Here is a 17,773-nt window from a genome sequence, read left to right on the forward strand (position 1 = left end):
GAAGAGAAAGAGAGAGAAACATTTATGTGAGAGAGACACATTGATTGGTTGCCTCCCAAACTCATCCCTATGGGGCTTTGGGAACCTGCAACCGAGGTATGTGCCCCTGACGGAATTAAACTTAATTAACAAAGCTGAGACTGCATTACCCAGCCTTCTTTGCTGCTAGATATGGCCATGCAACTAAGTTCTGGCCCAAGGAGTGAAAGCACAGTGTTCTGTAGGACTTTTGGAAAGGCTGCTTAAACGGATCTGACTCAGCTGGGAGGAGAGTCCCTTATCTCCATTTCTTTCTTCTGCTGGCCTGAAATGCTGCTGTGATGGTTGGAGCGCCAGCATCCATTGTGGAATGTGAGTTGACGCTGCAGGTAGAAAATGTGCACTGAGGATGATGGAGCATGGCAGGAGCCTGGGTTTCTGAGGACATAGTGGAGCCACTGAAATGTCCCTGGACTGTCTATCTCTTTACTTTTTGTGTGTGAGAGATGTAAACTATCTTAAGTCACCCCCCTTTTTTCCCCTGTTATATGCAGCTGAACCTAATTCCAGGGGTGATATAAAAAATACTTAACAGCCAGAATGGCAGGGGCACGGACCCATCAGGAGATACTCTAGCCATAGTGTTAGGGCAGCAGAGGAAGGGTTTGGGGGTAGCAGCTTGAGTGGAGGTTTGGAGGGCGAGTGAAGCATGGTGCGTCATGAACAGTGAGAATTGTAAATCAATGTGACTTGACGGAAATGTTCTCTCTTGCCCCCCATTTTTTTTTATTGTGGTAAAATACATCTAACACAAAATTTACCATCCTAACCATTTTTAAATTTACAGTTCAGTAGTAATGAGTACATTTACAATATTACGCAACCATCACCACCATCCATCTCCAACTTGTTTCATCTTGTAAAACTGAAACTTTAAACCCATGAAACAATACCTCTCCACTCCCCCAACCCTAGCAACCTCCATTCTACTTTCAGTCTCTATGATTTTGACTATTCTAGGTACCTCACCTAAGTAGAATAATATAGTATTTGTCTTTTTGTGATTGGCTTATTTTACTTTGCATAATATTCTCAAGGTTCATCCATGTTGTAGCATATATCAGAATTTCCTCCCTTTGTAAGGCTGAACAATATTCTGTTATATGTATATACCACATCTTATTTATCTATTCATCTGTCAATGCACACTTGGGTTTCTCCCACTTTGCTGTATAAGTGGTCTCTGATGAATTTCATTTTGCTAAATGGTGTCATTTTTAAATATATATATTTTATTGATTTCAGAAAGGGAGAGAGAGATAGAAACATCAATGATGAGAGAGAATCATTGATTGGCTGCCTCCTGCAGGCCCCCTACTGGGGATTGAGCCTGAAACCCGGGCATGTGCCCAGACTGGGAATTGAACCATGACCTTCTGGTTCATAGGTCAACACTCAACCACTGAGCCATACCAACTGGGCTCTGATGTGTTTCTGATTTTCTATCCCTCATTTTAAGGCTACAGTGAGAGATATGAAACCATATACATATATATCTTTTTAATTTTTTAAAAATTTTTTCCTTTGGTGATGAGATAGACCAATGTTCAGCAATAGTTCAGAATATCCAGCTGCAAAAAGCTTCCAGGGTCACCTGGCAGGCCCTTGCCTTGCTTTGCCCCTGGGTTCCCTGTACACTTACACGCCTTCAAAACCCAGCTCAAGCGGAACCTCGAGCCCAACCAAGCCCATCTTCCCAGGGCACCTTTCGCATTGCTCCATCAGAGAGCTTAGCAATCACAGCCCATCTTCATTTTTGTCATCTCTATTGCTAAGTTTAAGTGCCTTGCAGGTGGGAGCTGGGTCATCTGTATCTTCAACCTGGACCTAGTGCCATACCTGGCACCCCGGAGACACTCCGGAAATTTTGCTAAACGAATGGCTTATAAAACCAGTAATTTTGGATAGCGATGGGGACTATGTCACCTCCCACGGAAAAAGCCATTTCTCCTTTTGAGTCATACTTTGAGTGTGAACTCTTCCCTTATTTCAATTACATTAGCTAATTAGTTCAATGCTCAAGCTTTTTCTTGGACATTTTCCACCAAAGATATAGTTGACTTCCATAAATAATTTAGGTGCTCACTGCGTATCCCGGTTACAAGACAGCGAGAGCCTCTGCTACTTCTCAACAGGCCCAAACCGCTAAGAAAGAGGAGGCAGCCACCCTGCAGGGGTTCTCAGCAAGGCAGGTGCTAGAGAGGAAGGGCGCCTCCTGTGCCAGGCTGTAGGTCCCCGAGATGGCTCCCCAGTGTCTCCCACCCCACACGTGTTTCTGCAGTGTGACCTCGACAGTCCTCCCAGGGAGAGGGGGGCACCTAGAAAATGGGCACTGAGGATGATGGCGCATGGTAGGAGCCTGGGTTTCTGAGGACACAGTGGAGCCCCTGTCATGGCCCAGGACCGCCTACCTCTTTACTTTGTGTGTGTGAGATGTAAACTATCTTAGGGCCCCCCTTGGAAGGGAGTGCCTGCTCTCCCCTCAATCCAGATGGACTTGTGTTTTCTTTGACTGGTAGGATGGCTTGTCACAATGCAATGGGAATGGAAACACCACCAGGCACCCCCTCGCTCACCCCCAAACCACAGATTGCTTCAAATTCAGGAACATGTGTGAATCTGCCTCTCCCAGGCTTCTGTAATCCACTCATTGGACCTCTTTGATGTTATTTCCAATGATATCTTCCAGCCCCTCTTATAACCTACACACATATACACTCAAGGGACCTGAAGAGGTTAAATAAAGCTGCTAGGCAGTGACCCTCAGCTAAGCAGCCTCTCCTGCTCTCAGTTCCAGCCCTCCTTCCCATTCTCTGATGTTGTACGCCTGCCTGGGCCGTCAGATTTAATTCCACTCGATTATACTGCATTTGTTTAGTTATAATTTGGAGGAAAGAACAGGGCACCCGCCCTCTGGGCTCTTGTAAAACAAATTGACTTCCAGCCCACACCACTCGGATAAATAATAGGTCCCCCTGTTGGAAAGCCCAGGCGGGCGCCCTGGGGCGCCCTGTGTCCCTTGTTCCTGGGGACTGACCACCTTCATCTGACTTCAAGTGGCCTCTCACACATTGGCTGCCCCATCTGGTGACTTCAGTTGCTGAGACCAGCGCTCTCCCTCAGGGACCCTGGTTGCTATGGGGGCTGATGCCCTGAGCTCCAGATGGAGGAGAGAGGAGGGGGCCCAGATGGAGGAGAGAGGAGGGGGCCCAGATGGAGGAGAGAGGAGGGGGCCAGATGGAGGAGAGAGGAGGGGGCCCAGGTCAGCAGGAGAGTTATCCATACCAGAGGGAGGGAAGCAGACCCAAACCAAGGCCAGGCCCTACCTGGTCCCAGCCCTATCTCATTGGGTCATCATGTGTGATGGCATCATTGTCTCCGCCATCAGGCTGGGGTCTCCATCAGCATCTGAATTTTACTCACCTCTCATCCCAGCAGCCAGTGTGGGGCTTGACAGATAGATGATATCCTGTGCATCTCATGGGAGCGGGGAGCTCCAGGATTGTGATTCCAGTAGCTGGACCCAGCCTGGCATCGGCCTCCACTTGCCACTCGTGTTTGACCCTTATTCCCAACAGCTCACATGGGTGACATGCTAGGTCATGTTCTGGAATATTATTTATTCATAGTCAGTGTTTCCACTTAAAATCCTATGGGACTTTGCAACTCATACAACAGACTCTTAGGGAACATTTACTATGAGCCAACACTGTTTCAGGTGTTAACTCATTAAATCCTTATAATGGCCCTATGAAGTAGGTACAATCGTTACCCACATTCTACAGAAACCTGAAGAGGTTAAATAAAGCTGCTAGGCAGTGACCCTCCGCTGAGCAGCCTCTCCTGCTCTCAGTTCCAACCCTCCTTCCCATTCTCTAATGTTGTATCTGATCACGCACCCTGCCAGCTCCAATTTCTGAGCATGCGTCCCTCCAAATACGTGCATGGAAGTGCCCATAAATTATGCTCAAGCACTGCTATCAGGAATTAAAATCTCAAGGCCCAATATAGACTTAGTGCAATGCCTTCCTTTACAATGATGGAAAAAAACCCCACTCTTCGGAGAGTCTCCTTGAGAATTTAAAATTGGGGGCAAGAGGTAATTGCTTCTCAGAATTGTCACCGGTTTTATCTCAATGCAGCTGAAAGTAAGGGCTGTCCTCAGAAGAGAAGGGGGTCAGCATTGTCATTTGCTTGTTTTTCTCCTGAGCTCATGTGTTTAGTACTCTCTTCAGCCCATAGATTCTTGCCGGAGTCTTTGAAAGCCATCTGCCCACTTGGTGAGAGTGGATTTAATGAAAAACAACAACAACAGAGAGTTTGCTAACCCAGCTGCCTGGGCAAACCCAAACTACCCAACATTGTAAAACTAATGAGAAGGGGCCTGCCATGAACCCCTCTACACTGCGGTCACCTGACCAGGACACCCTAGAAGTGAATTCATAGAACTTCATTTCTTTCCTTTTACATCAGATCTTGATAAAAATTCTATTATTGTCTTTGTGTACTCAAACAAATTAGCTTTCGCACCCACAATAGTTTATTTCTTTGCTTCTCTGATGTTTGTTAGCATTTTCTTCTATGGCTTCCCAGAGTTTTTACACATGATTCAGTCCTTTTTCACACAGAATAAATCTTTGGCTGACCAAATAAACATTTAAAAATACCCACAGATAATTATTTGATTAAATAAATACATGCTCAGAGACACAAACAGTTCTCAAAAACACTTCATGTGAGATAGGCTCAAAATAGGTGATCTGTGTTTAGTATTACACATGGCAGAAATTCTAAGCTTAATTTGACGAGATCAAATAGACAGATACTCCGAAGGGCTTACAAACCTTCTAAATGGACCCTTCCTACCTGTCACTTGTTGGGTCAGTATTTACAAAGGAACAGGCATGGGTCTTAGGTGGTCCTTGGCTGGAGTGATCATGGGAATAGTGGGCCCAGCTGGACTTGTACTTCCCAAATAAGCAGAGAGATTCCATAGGGCAAGCACCTAAATCTCAGAAAGATTAAAGGTCCCACAGATAGTTAACGGTGGAGCTAGATTAAAAGCCAGGTCTTTTAATAGCTGCTGCAGCATATCAAGCAAGTTCTTTATTCTTTGGTGTATTAGGCAGCTTTTGCCACAATAATGCTGTGTAACAAAATATTCCCAACACATGTTAAATAGTCACAATGGACTGTTTTTAAAGTGTGGTTGGTTTTTGTTCACTGGTATTTTTGTTTGTTTGCTAATACTTTATTTAATATTTTTTTCTACCTGCATCATACATGAGATTAGTGGGGTCTGTTTTACATCCTTTTGATGTAGCCATGACCTATACATGCCTGATAATGTGAACGACAGGTTCTCATGAACTTCACTTTGCAACTTTCTTCTCTTCTTTCACCACCCTGGTGTTGTCTTCTTCAAAATATGCCCCCTCTTTGCTTCCTTTTTGCCTCACGCTCCATTGGTTTTTCAGTTTCCTTCATTCACCCTCATGGTTGTTTCGTGTTCTGTCTCCTCCTTGGGAATAGATGAAGCTTGAAGGTATTAGGAAAGTGAACAGGACTTGGATACACACATATCAACCTGGTATTTTCTTTCTTTATTGATTAAGGTATTACATATGTGTCCTTATCTCCCCCATTGCCCCCCCCACCCCATTCACGCCCTCACCCCCCCTGGTGTCTGTGTCCATTGGTTAGGCTTATATGCATGCATACAAGTCCTTTGGTTGATCTCTCCCCCTTACCCCTGCCCTCCCCTACCTTCCCTATGAGGTTTGATGGTCTGATCGATGCCCAACCTGGTATTGAGTCACAGCTCAGCCATTCACCAGTTCTGTGATTTTGGGTCAGTTGCAGAATCTTTCAAAGTCTCAGCTTTCTTATCTGTACAATGGAAATGATAGTCAATCATGCCTTCCCTCATAGGATTGTTGATAAGAGTAACACAATTAAACAAATGCTTGTTGTAACTCCTCACCAAACCCATTCCTTCTTTTTTTGACATAGCCTTAGATAATATTTCTCACTCTTCCTTGCAGTTAGGTGTGGCCCTATGCCTGTGTGTTAGCTGATGACATGATCAGAATGACGTGTGCCACTTCCACATAAGGCCTATAGCAAACTTTCCACATGTAATTGTCCATGCTCTTCTTCCTCCTGCTAGTTTGATACAGACAAGTAAGGTGAAGATGGTGGAGCTGCAATGTGGAAGGAGGCTGGGTCCTTGAGTCACCACGTGGAGGGGAGTCACCTGCTAATTGGAAACACAGTTTGGGACTCTATAAGAATAATTATTTAATTAACTCCTATCACATTTGGCCCACTGTCCATTTTAGGGTTTGCTTGTTACAGCAACTAGCCTTACTCTAACTAATACCATGCTCAATAAATATGGCTCCTTCCTCTCACTTTTTTCTCTTCATGACCCACATCAAAATGCCAGCTTCCTGCTGAGACGTTCTCCCACCTCCTCAGACAAAATTAATGAGTCATTCTTTCTCTGTGCTCCTAGTGCACTTAGCATCAACCCCATCCCAGTCACAAACTGGGTTGTGAGTTCTTTGTGTACATGTCTTTCTTCTTGAGGCACCTAGCCCAGAGCTGGTGCTCAGCAAGGGTTACCAGCTTGAATGAAGAATGACAGCCTAGTGTGCAGGTGCATCAAGTACGTGTTCTGATAGAGACTGAAGGCTGGCTAACGTCTGCAAAAGGCTGTGGCAATAGCACCTTAAGCTTTCGTCCAACTTTAAGTCTCAGAGCAAACTCTTGGCCCAGTTACCACTTTGGCTCACTGCCAGGGACAGCTCTCAGCAAAGGCTCCTGTTTTTGCATGGTACAAATGACGTAAGTTACTCGAGTCCTTCACTTCATACCACGTAAGGTTCAAGTCTTGGCTGTGTCTGGAACTGGCCATGTGGCCTTGGACATGTCACACACACCCTTCCCTGCCCCTGCCCCCACCCCCCCGCCACCTTTGCTCTGGCTCCAGGAACTGCATCTAGGAGTGGGGAAGACCACTCCTGATCTGAAGGTGGGCCTAGACAAGCTGAGCTGCAGGGGCCTGAGGCTGGGAGAGGCAGCCCTATGGCTTCTCTGAGGTTTCACGTGGCACTCATGTCAGCAGAATGCCCGAATCAGGGGCCCAGGCCTCAGCTCTCCCTGCCTTGGTCAGCTCTGCCCAGTCAGTCTCACTGCTCCAAACTCCCCAAAGCAGGGACACATTAAGACTTTCTGGGGCCCAGCCGGTGTGACTCAGTGGTTGAGCATTCGACCTCCTGGTTCATAGGTCCCCAATGTGGTGCACGTAGGAGGCAGCTGATCAATGATTCTCCCTCATCATTGATGTTTCTATCTATCTCTCCCTCTCCCTTCCTCTCTAAAATCAATAAAAATATATTAAAGAAAAAAAAAAAAAGACTGTGTGTGGGCCACCCAAGTCAGACACAATTAAAACAACACTGGAAATACCATAGTCCAGCTGAGTTTTGATTTTTTTTTTCATGACTATGATTTTGATGGTGTCTTTACTGTATTACATATAAAAATTTGTCTAAAATATTTTGTTTTCCTTCATTTATTTTTGGTCCCCTGTTTGTTGTCATCTTCAGCACTTGCTGGGCCTCCTTCTGTGGGACCCAGGAGGCAAGTGATGTTTATCTGAAGGCACCTTGAAGGTTGCGAGTCCCTGGTATCCGCGGGAGCAGAGCCCAGTTCCTGCCCATGTGGGTAGGTGCTAAACTTCCCCTTACACGTGGTTGCAAAGGAGCCAGGTCTTGGAGTTGCAGTACCTCTCCTGGGTGCCTGTGGTGCTTGGAGGAGGCAGGAAGTCTTGCCAGCTGCAGAGTGTGCGGATGAGGGTGTGACGAAGGGCGCTGGGGACCAGGAATGGAGAGGCTGAGCTGGGTGGAAAGCCAACAGGGAGGGGCCTGTGGACAATGCCACCTGCGCCATCCCTTGGGCTCCGGGTGAGGCAGAACATGCAGAATGAGCCCAGGTGCGTCCTAGTGCAGGGCCTCCCAGTGACTGGCAGGGACGGTGGCTTGTGGGCTGGGGGCTGGGGGCTGGGCGCCTTCCAGCTTTCCTTCTGATGTCCCAGTGGTGGCAGTGACTCAGAATAGTTGAAAAGCATGCTGTTTGGAGCCAGATTGCCCAGCTTCAAATCTGGGCTCCATCATGCAATGGCTCCATGAACTTGGGGAAATTACTTAATGTTTCTGAGACAGGAATTAGTCCAAACTGGAAGAAATTTTAAAAAGCCTCTTGTTTTGTAGAGGATGCTGCTGAGGTCCTGGGTAGGGAAGGAGCTTGCCAAGAATCCCAGCTAGTAGCAGGTGAGGTGGAGCCTGAACCAAGGACTTCTGGTTCCCATCTGAGTACTTCATCCATGACATCATAGTGAAATTGGCTACAAATAGCATCCACCTACCAATTACTCCCATTTAACCATTTAACCATTCACCCATCCACAAATTCACTGATTCCTCCACTTATCTATCTATATACCTCATCCTATTCATCCATACCACTGGTTACAACCAGGAATCTCATGAGTCCATCTATCATCCATCATCTATCTATCCATCCATCCCTCTATCCAACTATTCCTTATGCACCCATTTACCCACTATCCTATCCATCATCTATCTATTCATTTACCCATCTTTTCATCCAACCACTACTACATCCATCAACTCAGGGGAATGACTGTTGGGTATATAACAAGCAGTGTTTGTCATAGGGTATGAGAAGCTGCAATTATTACTATTAAACCTCTTGTTTCTAATTCAATTCAAAGTAGTACTGAATTGCCATTAAGTTCACAGCATTGTGATAAGCACTGGTGGGTAGGGGAAAGGATTCAGGAAAAACACATATAACATTTCATCCTAAAGAAATATGACAACTAAAGGCAATTCAAGACCCTGGGTTGGATCTTGGACTGAGAAAATTAAAAAAAACTAGAAAGGACATTATTGAGACAATTAATGAAATTCTAAAATGCTTAATTTCCTGATTAAAAAAATTTTTTTAAAAGGAAATTCCCACTGAAGTATTTAGGGATAAAGGGGCATGCTATCTCTGACTTACTTGCAAATGATTTCAGGAAAAAATTTTGATATATCTATATGTATAAAAGCCTAAGCGACCATTACAACCAGTCGACCAAACAACCTGTTGACCAGTGGCTATGATGACGCACTGATCACCAGGGGGCAGACACTCAATGCAGGAGCTTCCCCTTGGTGGTCAGTGCGCTCCCACAACCAACCTCCTGTGGGCAGCCAACCTCCCGCGGTCCCTCCCCCCCGGCTGGACAGTCCCGATTGGCCCCAATAACTGGCCAGGCCAAGGGACCCCATCCGTGCACGAATTGGTGCACTGGGCCTTTAGTGTGTGTGTGTGTGTGTGTGACACACACACACACACACACACACATATATATTATATATAAACATGGCAATATATAATTATATATGTGATGGGTTATGAAAATTGACTGCTTTTTTTGAGAATCAAGAATAAGGATTGAAGTTTTCAAAATTACTTTTGATTGCTAGAGTGTCTTTGAGTGCAACTTCATGCAGGGACTGATTCACATGGAGCCCTGTGTTTTATTCATGTTACAAATGTATAACTACTCCCCACCAATTAGCAAAGAGGAGAATGAGAAGGGGGTTGGCTCGAGAAGGTCTGCCTCCAATAGTCATTGGAAGACGTTGGAGGTAGAGCTTGAGGTGTAAGTGGCAGCTGAGTAGAGGAAGAGGAAGCCATGGGAACCCAGGTGAGAAAGGGGAAAGGCACAGAGAAGATGGCTGTTTATGGAGAATTGTACTAGGCTCTTTTACATACCTTTATTTCACTTAATCCATATAAATCCCTGATAACTGCTTCTTATTAATTATGTTTTACAGATAAGGAAATGGAGTCCCAGAGAGATTGCCCATACCACTGGTAAGTGGCAGAACCAGGAATCTCATGAGTCCAAAGACCTGTGATGCCATGCTGCCTCAGGAAAGAACATGGCTTGAGAAGATGTAGGGAGAGGTGAGCTGGGGGTGGGCCAGAACAGAAAGATCTCGAATGCTAGGAGTAAAAGCCCAGACTTTACAGCATAGATTCCCAGAAACCTACCATCAGGGAAGGAGCCTGGTGGATGTAGAAAGTTAACAATTGGGGCCAGGGGTTCACAATGTTATTCAGCCACGACAGGAGCGGTGACAGAGAAGGCCCTCTTAGAGAACCCAGTGGGCAGACCCCTGAGCCTGACTGGTTCTCCTCAGGGTAGGAACTGCGTTTTACGTCATTGGCACCAGGCACATTTAAATTTGGAGAGGAGGATTTGTGATTCTGTGTGGGCAGGCTCCAATTGTGAACTTGCCAGCTGCTGCTTCCTGTTCTCTCCTGCCACAGGATGGAGGAAAGAGCCCCCACCCCCCGCCCTGTTTCTGCCTTGCAGAATGGATGATGACTGGATGCACACCAGCTGTTCAGTGAACCCAGCCTCCCTCTTCTTGGTGACTTGGACTGTAGCTCTGCCCACCTGGTCAGTCCTGATTCCATACCAGACACTTCCTGAAAGGGCAGAGGGGTTCAACATGTGACACAAAGGGCCAAGACAAGGCTGAGGTCTGGAGGAAAGGCTCAAAGGCAGGATGAGGGGAGCAGTGAAAGCCAGAAAAAAATCATTTGGGATTTCAGCAAAGTAGAAGTAGAATTTTTCTCACTAGGCCAGGGGTCTGTTCTTTCTATCCCCTGGAGGTGGACTATGATGAGGCCTTACAGGATAGCCGCGCCACAAGATGGAAGGAGCCTGGATCTCTGAAGGACAGTGAGGAGGTCAGCTGACCAACCACCCTGAATACATACCCAGGACTAGTATGAGCAAAAATAACTTCAGTTGCAGTGATTTGTTACATGTTGGGGCCTATTTGTTACAGCAGTTAGCCTATGCTAACTAATACACAGTCTGAATAATCCAAATGTCATGCGAAGAACACCCTCTTCCTGGTTCTAGCACCAATTCACTCTGTCGTCTTGGACCAGTCACTTTTCTGGATCTCAATTCCATCCTCTGTGAGAAGAGAGGATCAGTTAGGTGATTTCCAAAGTCCCTTCTATTTTCTGAAAAGTGAAATAGAACTCCATCACGTATTTGACAAAATACCCCCAAATATCCTTACTTTACTGATAAATATGGTAAAATAGAAACTCACAAATTACAGGCAGAGGTGGGTCCCAGCAGGTTGATGCTTAAGGAGCATAGATTAGTGGTAGATCAATAACAACCCAGAAAGGAGGACTATAGTGACATACTACGGGGCTCTTTTAAAAGCCAACAATTTGGACAAACACACAGAAAGGAAGTAGAATAAAGATATGGGAAGCACAAACTGGGAAAGCTGGCTCATAAATGAATGAGAGACTCATGGTTCAAAATAGTCTCTCTAAGGTAAGATGTTAGGACAAAGGCAACAAAGGGAAATGAACTAAGGTAAATTCAAGTCCTGCAAAACTCAAGGGCGGAGGGAGCTTGTTTTGGCAACAGACCTTAGCAACAGGCTATGCAAAAGTGACCTGGACACTTTTGTTGACACAGGTTCTCTTGGAGCCAATACTCTTGGAGCCCTGGCTGCTGGAACCTGATAGCATCTGAAGCTGCACCAAGCAGTCCCACGTGGAGTCCAAGGAGGGGGAAGGAGGTGATTATCCTGAAGGTCAGGCCATACCTGGTGTCTCCTGTGCTATTTAGGGGCCACTACTGCTTTAGAAGAGAGGTCAGAAAACTCCTTCTGTAAAGGGCCAGGTAGTATAGGTGAGCTTCCATTTCAATAATAAACAAGTAAGTGTGATGGTGTTCTAATAAAACCTTATTTATAAAAACAAGTAATGGGCCAGCTTTGGTCCTTGGACTCTAGTTTGCCAACCCCTACTTTAGGAAAAAAGACAGACATAAATGACTGGTATGGTGAGGATTCTGGAGTTTGGGGGCCTGCCTAAATGGATTGGTAAAATAAGTGGGTGGAATAAAGTGTGGAGAGCAAGGCATGCTCACTCAGTGGTCCCAGAGGGATAACCCTAATGACTGCAGTTACAAAAAGGCTATTTTCATTCATGCCAAAGAAGGTCCCATAACACAACAAAGGGATGATTCTATGTCATCAGAAGCCGAAAGATGGGGGATTGGGCTGGGTGTTCTGTAAAGCTCAGTCTTGCTCTGGAACTTCTCTGCCTCCCTTGATGGCCCTGTCTTCCCACCCTTCCTGGTACCATGTACTGAGCTAGTACATCCCATCCACATAGTGAGGCATAAATAATACATTGAAGATGCAGCCATAGTCTCTTTGATCATGAGGCTCCAGGTGTTAGGGAGACATATGTAGAGCTGGCTGATTGGAACTTGTGGTGAAGCCCTGTGGGGACTGGGGAGGACGCTGGCTGCAGAGATGTGCCCCCACTCATATGGGCAATAGGAATTTGGCTCCTCAAATGGGGGCCCTGGCCCAGAACTGAACATTCAGAGCCTGGTTTGTGCCCTCCTGTGACCAGATGGTGGGAAGAGCTTGGATGAGTAAATTTCTCTGGTCCTTTGCAGCATAGGCATCTTGGGGGCAGGGCATAGCCACCAATGACTGCGGATTGAAATGCAAGCCTCCCATGTTACTTCTGGTTGGCCACTGGAAGGAAGCCCATGAATAGAAATGGGGCCTCCAGATTTCTTGGGGCAACATTCTGGATTCCCCACCACAGTTCCGTAAGGTCATGACTGACCTTGAACAGGTCTGACTCATTCAATCTTGCAATAAACCTATAAAATGGGGTGCCAGCCAGAAGGTTTTGGCTGCAAGAAACAAAAATCCTAATTCAACTGGCCATTTACCAGAAGCAACCGACTCATCACCAAGGGCGTGAGGCCCAACTCCAAGTTAGTGAGATGGCTACTCATATAAAAGAATCCTCAATTCCAAATGGCTTAAAGAATGAAGAAATGCATCCACTATTTCAGCAACAATATTTAGTAACATGGGACCTGGCCTCCCTGGCCACAGTTGATTGGAGCAGGGGAAGCACCAGACTTAGAGCAGCCAATCAGTAGCCTGGCCAGCAGCCAATGGGATGGTCTAGAGGGAGATTTGTGTCCAATCACGGTGCTAGAGGTCCAGGCTAGATCTCTCTCTCTCTCTCTCTCTCTCTCTCTCTCTCTCTCTCTCTCTCTCGAATTTGAGCCAGAGATTTGGAGAGATTATGGGATGATAGGTAGAGGCATCAGAAGACAAAAATCACACTGAAGGTAGTGAGTAGAGGAGCATGAGCTACAAGGATGTGGAAGCCAGGAGGGAGCGAGGAGTGGCAGAGCCAGCCTAGACAGAGGTCGACCATCTTTAAAGCCATGAAGAGGGGCTTCTCAGTCCCCAGAGCTGAAGCAATTGTTCCTCAGTCTCCAGTTTGTTCTGGTCTTTATTAGCCTGGGCTGAGTGGCTCACCATGGAGGTCGTGCCACGAGACTGGCTGGGTTGCTGTCTCCTTTGCTTTCACAATCTCTCTCTCTCTCTCTCTCTCTCTCTCTCTCTCTCTCTCTCTCTTTAATCACAAACTCTTTTTTTTCTTTTTAATTTTAAAATTTTTTTATTGTTTAAGGTATTACAAATAGTACATATGTTTCTCTCTCTTTTTTTTCCCCATTGACCTTCCCCCAGCCTCCCCTACCCCCCGGCACTTGCCCTCGTCCCCCACCCCCAGTGCCTTGTGTCTGTTGGTTGTGCTTATATGCATGCATACAAGTACTTCGGTTGATCTCTTACCCCCTCAACCCTCCCCTACCTTCCCGCTGTAGTTTGACAGTCTGTTCGATGCTTCTTTGCCTCTGTCTATTTTTGTTCAACAGTTTGTAATGTTCTTTATATACATAAATGAGTGAGATCATGTGGTATTTATCTTCACAACCTCTTTATATATGATCTCCCACTAGCCCTTCACTGTCACCTGGGAGGTTTCAAGGAGAGCAGTGAACCGCGTCCCTCCCCCGCCCCTGGGAATTCTGAGTAATTCTCTTGCAGGATCATGGAGTGGCATAGGCCAGGCTCCCTGGTCAGGTTCTCTCTCCCCAGGGCTCCCTGCAGGAATGAGTTGGTGATGGGAACAGTACCTGGGCTTCTGGCCTCCCAGACCCCCCAACGCCATCCATAGGCCAAGAGCCTCCCCTGGGCCTGAGAGAGCAAGTACTGTCAGCCAAGGCCGGGGAACTCAGCCACCAGCAGTGCCCGGGAGGTGTGGGCAGCTGACATTGCCCTGGGCCTGGCCTTAACCAGGAAGGTCGGTATGAAGTACAGACAGAGTGAGGGGAGAGTGGGGAAGGCCCTGTGGGGTCTCCAGAGCATGGACATGTGCCACCCATGTCCCCTGTTTCCCCACCACCACCCTCAATTTATTAACAACTCCTGGAATTTCTCAGACAAGAGAGATCCTCCAGACACCATAGTGGCTGAGTGTGCAGTCACTGAAGTCCAACCAAACTCCTGAATCCATCATTTAGTATGTGAGCTGGGCAAGTCACCCCACCTCTCTGGGCCTCCACTTTCCCATCTGTAAAATGGGGTGGTCATAGTATCTTCCACACAGGGGTAGGAGGATTAAATGAGTTCACGCGTGGAACGGTGCCTGATGTACAGCATGTGCTAAGAAAATGTTAGCCACGGCTCCTAAGGGCAAGGGCCCAGGGAGGAGAGCAGGAAAAGAGAGACCTAGAGAAAGGAGAAAAGGATACAGAGAAAAGCATCAAAAGAGGGAGAAGAGGGAATGAAGAGGGCAGAGATAAAATGTGGGAGCCACTTGGGTGTCTGCTGGTCTTGTCCACTCAGGGTCTGCTCAGGGCTCACTTTCTTGTTCTCTCCTCCCCATGTAATCTCCCCGGAATTCTGAGGCATTCTGCTTCCACCCCCCACCCCAGCAGTTGCCATGGTGATGGAAACCTATACCCAGTGGAAAGTTCTCAGTGCTTAGCAACGAGGCTGCAGCACCCTGCCTCCCGCCTGTCTGCCTGTGCGTGGGCGGCCAGCTACGGCTGCTGCCAGGATTCGGGGCCAGCAAGGCCTCCGTGGAGACCCAGCCTCCCCCCTCACTGAATCTAGGATGGGGGCTCTGGCACGACTGGCACCAGGGACCCTCAGAGAATATCTATTCCATTCCATGTTACAGTTGGGACATTGGGTCAGAGAGGTGACTGGTTCAAGGTCGACCAGGACTCCTGACTCCCCTGGGTTCTCTCTCCTGGGCTTAGCTGTGAGTCCAGCAGGCACCCTGCACCTGAGGACATCACAGATAGGACTAGCTACAAGGCAGGCCAGCCCCAGGGAACAGGCCAGCTGCTGAGAGCCAGATGCAGGCAGGAAAACAAGGGCGCCTGGGGAGGGCCCCTCTGGCTGCCTCTCCTTCCCCCAGACACAGGGTTTGTTGGGGTGCTGTGTTTGCTCTCTTCCCAAAAGCCCCAAAGCAAAAAAGGTCACAAAGCTAGCCTTCAGCAGCCACCCTCTAGCCTTGCCTGACCAGGGTCCCACTGCCCCATCTTGGCTCTTCACTCTACCCCTACCCAGCTGATTGAGCCTCAATTCACAGCAGGAAGCCAAGGACCCCTTTCAGGGGTTGGTAGGTCCTGGCTTAACCAGGAGTCTCCTACCTTTGACTTACCCAGCTCCTTTTTTTCTTATGGACTCCATGTTTTCAAAATCGTCCCTCAGCAAACAGCCTTTATTGAGTAACCATGTTCATCACAGCCCAGTTTTGATCATTAAAGCCTTGTAGACATTAGCTCAGGTCTTAGAGTCCCCACCCCTCAAAACCTTGCAGGCAAAGGTTCCCAGGAATTGCCCCCAGGTCCTGTGACCACCAGCAGGTGGGATGTGGGTGCTCTGGACACTGACCAGACTGAGGCCAGGCTGGGCCATATCACACCCCCCCCTCCTCCCATGGGCCTTGACTGTCCAGGCACTTTGTTGTCTCTTGTGGTTGCTGCTGAGCACCCAACGCTTGGAAAGAAGGGGCCTCCCACCCTGTGTTCTGACCATATGACTTGGATCACAAAACCACTTATTGGAAACAAAGGGCTTTCCTTCTGCAATCTTAGTGGCCCCAAAGAATAGAGACTAAGCCCATGGTCCTAATTTTCCATGAAATCTGGGAGTTGGAAAATTCCCTTAGAGAGGTCTAGCCCCGTGTCTTCATTACACAGGGACATAAACTGCAGTCTAGAGGGGGAAGTGATGGCATAGGCAGAGGACAGGTAGGTCCAGAACCAAGGTGCAGAGGATCCAGTCTCACCTCTGTCACTCCTGAGCTGTGGTTATAGAATAGCATCACTTCTCTGAGCCTCAGTCTTCCCATCTGTAAAATGGGGCCTAGGTTGTCAGCCACTGTTAATTCCTCCACCTGTCATGTGTTCCTCAGGGAAAGAACCATGCCAACATTTTCTTTTTTTTCCATGTTCCTAATACAGACAGCTTGGATAGTAGTCCTGACTTAATCAAAGGAACAAATGATGAAAGCATTTCTTCTCCAGACCTCTACTACTCATTCATTTTATTTATTAGTTCATTCATTTGTCCAACTAACATTTATTCTCATTACTTATGTGTTAGGGATGCAGCAGTGTGGGAGACAGACTAGGAGCTTAGAATTGAATGATGGTGCTGGACAGATGGTCCCCACACACTGGAATGTGGGGAGTACAGGACACCATGTGAACACAGAGGAGACCACCCTCAGTTTTGTAGAACCTAAGAAGACTTCCTTGAAGAAGTGACAACTCAGCCAAGACCTCAAAGATAAGGTTTAATGTCAATGAAGGGATCAGGATTAGAGCTCTAGAAAAGATAAGTGTAATTTGGAGGGGGAGGGTTCCTCTGGGGCCACACAATTCCACTTTCCTTCCCTCTACTTCGAAAAGAAACAACCTCACCCATAACAGGGACCAGGAGCTGGTTCAGGACCATGGAGAGCACCACAATGACCTTCTTCCCACCATTTTGCTCTTGCTAATCCTGAGGGGCTGGCTCAGGCCCCGGAGCCCAGGAACCCTGCTGGCTACAAGGATGATGGAGACAAGTGTTCTCAACCATTTAGAATAAAAAAGCCTTTTGAGAATATGATGAGTAATAAAGAATAAATTTAGAAACATATCATAATAAGTAAATTATATAGTATGTCAGAAAGGTGATAAATACTAAGAGAAAAAAACTTCTCCTTCATTCCCCCCCAAAAAACCCCAAGTGAATGTATAAGTTTGGTGCAATTCAGGAGATTTTTAGCATTTCTGAGACCTCTGTGGATACAGTTAAGAACCTGCTGCCCTCCAAGGTATAACCCACTTTGCATGAGAGAGGGAGAGGGGGAGAGAGAGCAGATGAAAAGAGAATCTGGGTTGATTCTGCCTGGACTTCCCATGCTAGGTATGAAGGGGGACCTCATGCTCCCTGACCAGCTGCTAGAGGCATCCCCAGGACCCTGGCTCCTGACTCACCTGCAGCCCATCTCTCTATCATCATATTGATTATTTACACACCAGTATTGAAAGCAGTCACTGTTCTGGATGTTCAGGATTTAACAATGAGCAGAAAAAGCAAAGTCAATGCTCCCACAAAGCTTACAGTCTAGTGGATGGAGACATAATAAATAATAAATTTAAAATGATATTGTACATTAGAACTGGTCAGTGATATGGAAAACAAAAAACAGATAG

This window comes from Cnephaeus nilssonii, assembly GCF_951640355.1.
Source record: "Cnephaeus nilssonii genome assembly, chromosome: 4".
NCBI classification, from domain to species: domain Eukaryota; kingdom Metazoa; phylum Chordata; class Mammalia; order Chiroptera; family Vespertilionidae; genus Cnephaeus; species Cnephaeus nilssonii.